Raw genomic sequence first — 6000 nt, forward strand, 5'->3', positions numbered from 1 at the left:
AGAGAGTGTAGATAAGAAGTGTAGGAGTGAAAATCAAAACAAAATATGGATTTATATTTCACATTACACGCATGAACTCAATCAAAATATAAATTTTTAATTTTTTGTTCTTTTTTTATATATTAAATAGAATCTATCATTTCAAAGTATATATGATTGAATCTAATATCCCTTTAGGACTTCTTTTAATGGTTTGTGAGAATTTGCCAAGATCTAGAGGCAATGGAAAGCACAAATAAGAGAGAACAAAATGTGACAAGAAAAACTGTATTCCTATCAATGATGCAAAATGTAATCAACTATATCATCAAGATTGTTGTTACATACAATGTAGATGAGCCCACTTATAAAGGCAAGGCTAAGAGACAAGAGAGCACACAATGATGATATGTGGCTCAATGAGATTCAAGGGTAGGTAGGGGTAGGTAGGAGAAATAGTAAAATATTCCACATGAGGTGGATCACCCACCAAAGGTGGAATTATCACTCCACAATAAGTGGATATGATAGAGTAATAACAAGATCACACCATAAAAGGTGGAAATTCTCCTACATACACACTCCTAATGTAGGACATCTCCCTAAGTGTCTCAAATGCAAACTACAATGTTGTGCATGTACCTAAGTAAACTTAAGTGTAATTATATCGATGAATAAATAATTACACCAACACCCCCCCATAAGTGCAACTTAGGGGAATGCACTTAAGTCTTCAATGAAACTAAGCAATGCAAGATGGGTCCTAGCTACTAGGCCATGTTAAGTACCCATGTACAAATGCAAATGCACGCAAACCAATGCAATCTCTCACAAACGGAGAAAGAGAGAAAAACCACATGGAAAAAAACTCCCCCCCTAAAAGAGAGATGAAGAAGAGAGACCATGAAGCCCCCCCTCAATGTAAAATCTCCTACAAAGATGGTCCAATGATGTTGACCAAAATACCTTCCTATTAGGAAGAAAGAGAGCCAATGTTGCACCAATAATATCAAAGTGTGACAAAACTTGGTACCAATTCGATGACGATGAATCACTCGGTGCAACAAAATGAAGATCAGGCATGGAGACAACTTGCTTTGAAAATCAACTAGATACTCGTAAATGATAGAAATACAAGTACAATCAAAGTCTCATGGGAGCCATGCACAAATGTGTACAATCTAAGTCTCAATTGGCACCATGCACCAAGTCTCACAAGATATTTCCTAATCTACGTGTACAAGAGGATTATATCAAATATGTTATCAAAGACAAGATACAAAGAGGTGTGACACTTTATGATAGTGCGAGTACAACATTGCTCATGCAAGATCATACAAATAGGGAAACATAAAGATGATGCCACCAAAGAAGCCCTATAGAATACTGCAGAGGAAGATGCCTTCAATTGGAATGTTGCCAAGCAAAAAATAGGAGCAATAGGCCCCCCCCTGGCTATCGGTTGGAAGCACTGCAAGACAAGTGTGATAGACAAGAAAAAATTGTTCCCAATTTGCTTATTCCATGATTTTTTTTTTTTAAATTAATAAAAACAATTTATGAAAATGCCAAAAAAAACTTTTTAAAAAAAATAATAAAGAAAAAATACATGTTTTTTTAGAATTTTTTTGATTTTTTGAAAAAATAAAAAATAATTAAAAATTGATTAATTAAAAACTTAATTAAAACAAAATTAAAAAGTTTACTAAAACAAATGATTTTAAAATTTTATTAAACTATGAGGACATCGCAGGTGGCCTGCAGGCTGCAGGTTTACCTACGTCCGCAGGGGCCTGCAGTACGCAGGGGTCCCTGCATACTAGCTGTAGAGGCTTGCTATACGTAGGTGTCCTTGCCTCTGCAAGTACTTTGGCTATAGACTTGCAAGCCCAAATCAACCCCCTAATTTTTTTTTTTGATTTTTAAAACAAAATAAATAAATAACGCGCCCCCACCTCTTCCCTAAACAAATTTAATAAATTCAATTTATTTTTTAATTTTTTTTCTGAAAATTTAATAAAAATAGAAAAAAAAAATTCAAACCTGTACCTGCAAATCCGTACAGCAGTCGGGGAGGGGAAACTTTTTCCATTCGGGGTAACGGAGGCCGATTTTGACGAATTGATAGTCAATCTTGGGGATTTTGGGCCTTCTGAGCACAATGGCGATGATAGATTTGGCCAAAAATGCTCCAAAATTGTAGATTGTTTTCAGGACAAGTCACCACCCTCCACCTTCATACGACTCTAGATTTGGCCTCGGATGTCAGATTTGGACGAAACAAAAGGCAATTCTGACTTTCTCAAACCTCCTCAATCCAATGGTTACCTCAGATTTGACCCAACAAGGTCCAATAATAACCTACAATAGAAAGCTCCAAAATGCAAAACCTCAAATTTCTCTCAATTGGCAAACCAATGGCACTCTAATGGCTCAGATACGATGAGAGAATTTGCCAAGATCTAGAGACAATGGAAAGCAAAAATAAGAGAGAACAAAATGTGACAAGAATAAACTATATTCCTATCAATGATGCAAAAATGTGATCAACTGGATCATCAAGATTGTTGTTACATGCAATGTAGATGAGCTCGCTTATAAAGGCAAGGCTAAGAGACAAGAGAGCACACAATCATGACATGTGGCTCAATGAGATGCAAGGGTAGGTAGGGGTAGGTAGGAGAAATAGTAAAATATTCCACATGATGTGAATCACCCACCGAAGGTGGAATTATCACTCCACAATAAGTGGATATGATAGAGTAATAATAAGATCACACCATAAAAGGTGGAAATTCTCCTACATACACACTCCCAATGTAGCACATCTCCCTAAGTGTATCAAATGCAAACTACAATGTTGTGCATGTACCTAAGTAAACTCAAGTAAAGCGTAATTATATCCGAGATGAATAAATAATTACACCAACATGGCTTATTATCTATTTATTTTCTTGCTTCGGCTATAAAAAAAAGTTTTAAAAAAATTAAGGTAATTTTGGGTCCTAAATTGTTTATCTATGTATTTTGATACATGCTATAAGTTTGTGATGTATGTAAGTTCTATAGAAATCATAAATATTTGAACCTTAAATATACATATATCGATTATGAGTAATTATTTATATGCATTTTGATTTTAAATTTTTATTTGAACCATAAATGTTTATGGATTTGCTCCCATCCTATGTGTATTTTAATTTTTCAAAAACTATTATAAAGTCCACTGCTAAAATGTTGTGTTGTGATAGTTCTTATAATTTTTTTTTTATTAAAGTAGGGGAAGCGCCTTTAACCCATATAGATTAGCACATAGAGAGTCAAAAGACAACCTAGAGGCTTGGAGAGAAAGCTAGAAATAAACAACTTACAAGATAACCAAACATACTAGATAAAATAAAAAATACCAAAAAGCAAGAAACATTACAATTACCTAATAGATAAACAAAGTTAATACTAAGCATCATTTGAAACAAACTTAGGAACCTTCACCACTTTCTTCTTTATTCTTCTTTCTTATGATCTAATATCAATAAGTTTAGTGAAATTCTATATTTACCATAATGGAGTATATTTACAAAGAATTAAAAATATATAATGTTTATGAATGCATAAATTAAGGATATGACATGTCCAAGATGTGTAAATTTAATGCTCAAACTCTTCCTCAAGTGATTTAATTCAATTTAATTGAGACAAAGGTGGCATTGACTAAATAGAAGGAGAACATAACTACCATTAATCAATTATTTAATAAATAGAACATAACATAATATATTTAGGTGAGAATGATTAAATATTTCTATTATCATGAGTAAACTTAATAACTAGGCACAATATGGTGCAGGGGCACCTAGGTGGTCATATGCACCTATTTGGCCATCATGGGTTATTTTACATTTCAATGTCATGTCAAGATGAAATAAGGTCTTGGAAGACCATTCTTCATGTAATAAGGTCCTTGAAGACCAATTTGTAATTTCTAAGTTCAAGTTGAGGTCCTGATTGTCTCATTGTTGTCAAAATTGTCAAATTATTAGGTGAAAGTGTATTTAAGGCATACAATGGGATGATCCACCATGTATAAGGGGAATTTGGGCCTACTAGAATGTATTCATAATGGTTTGAATCCATATAGGTCCCATTTTAGGTTTGGAGTCAATTTATGCAAAAGTTATCCATAATGACAAAAATTGTCACAAGCAATTTTTGCATTACTTGGGTGACTAGGTGTTAGTTTGGTGATACAAGTTTAAATCTTAGTTATAACTGTCGGAAGAGGATTGAAGAGAATTTAAATAGCCCATCCTTGATCAATGTGGGGGTTGGATAGTGTATGGTGATGTAATAAGAAAACGAGATCAATAAAAACATCGAGTTCTGCAATTTCTTTGCTTTGATCAAACGTTATAGTCTGTTATTCCGAGTTTTTTTTTATGAAATCCTTCTTCCCATTGTTGTAAACTAGTTGGATATGAAAGGGGCGTCATTCCCCTTCATTTTTCTTTGGTAAAGATATACCAGGTTTGGTAAAAACTATCAATATCCTAAACTAGGGTAACCCGAGACAGTCAAAAATAGTTGTGGGGTCATTTCGACGTTGAAAAATCCATGCTAGAGTGTGGAATGACCCTATTAATCATGTATTTTGTTTTCTTTTTCAAGACAGTCAAAAATAGTTGTCGGGTCATTTCGACGTTGAAAAATCCATGCTAGAGTGTGGAATGACCCTATTAATCATGTATTTTGTTTTCTTTTTCATTACAAATCTCTCTGACAACTTTTGCACATGCTACATGAGTTGAAGGGACTAATTTTTTTGGTGTCTCAATCTGACAGAACGGTGGTTTGATGGCAAGTTGGGTTGTGAATACAAAGATCAAGTCTTGGAAGGTTGGTGAAGAGTTAGATGGGTGTGTGAAGATACTAAAAACATGATCCAAGGTTTGGAAGCCCATGAACAATCCCAAATGGCAAAACATCTATGACTGTCCTCCACCTTATGCATAACTGTCATAGTATGACAGCGAGTCAAGTTTTTATACTTGCAAGGTTGGGAGATACATTTACGTTGAGTGTGGGGTCAGAGGAAGGAGTAGGAAGGCCCTTGATAACCTTAAAAAGTGCTAGAAATTAGTAGAGGGAGGAGATGACACCATTTGTTATGACTATCCTAAGTGTTTGAGACTGTCACAGTGAGATAGTTTTGCTACAATAGGTTTCTTTTTGGCCTTTAAGGAGGGTGAAGAGTAGTAGTTTGGCTATGATAAGGAGTCTATACCATGATTTCATGAAGACCCTTAGGTTAGTGAAGATTTATGTATCAATGGGAGTTGTGTTTATGGACATTTTGGAGTCCTAATAAAAGACAGGTTTGTGTGAGTGGGGTTTTGAGGGTTTGGTGTGATCTAGGGGTTGGAGAGTCTCAAGTTGGCCTTGGGAAAGTCAAATAAGCCTAGGCTAATGTGTGTCAATGGTTGGGAAAGGTTTGAGAAGAATGAGTTGACTTTTGGGGTATGGGAGCCTTATGAGTACCTATTAGCCTTGTGAGGATTCTTGGGAGTTTGTGGAGAGTTGTCGCCTTGTTTGAATAGGTGAGTTGGGAGAAAGATCTCCCTAGGTTGTGTTGTGTTGTTGGATTCTCTGCATCAAAGTGGTATCAAAGCAAGGAAGTAGATCCTTGAAGGAGATACTTGGAATTTGAGAGAAGAGTGAGTAAGAGGTTGAAAACAAGATGCCTCATAAGCATGTTGGTACTGCCAGAGAGTTGCAAGAGTTGAGAGAGAAGAATACCAAGTTGCAAGAGTCCTACAATGTTGTGTCGGTAAGGCTTGAAGCCTTGGAGTCCAATCAGAGAAGAAATGTTTATTTGGGAGATGTGAGTGATGAAGTGACCAATATAAGGTAAGGGTTTATTTATCTATGTATGGTGGGAATCTGAATGAGGAGAAACTACTAGATTGGATTGCAGCCATGGATACCTACTTTGAAAGTGAAGATGTACCTGATGATCAAATGGTC

The sequence above is a fragment of the Cryptomeria japonica genome, chromosome 2, assembly GCF_030272615.1.
Source record: "Cryptomeria japonica chromosome 2, Sugi_1.0, whole genome shotgun sequence".
In the NCBI taxonomy this organism is placed as follows: domain Eukaryota; kingdom Viridiplantae; phylum Streptophyta; class Pinopsida; order Cupressales; family Cupressaceae; genus Cryptomeria; species Cryptomeria japonica.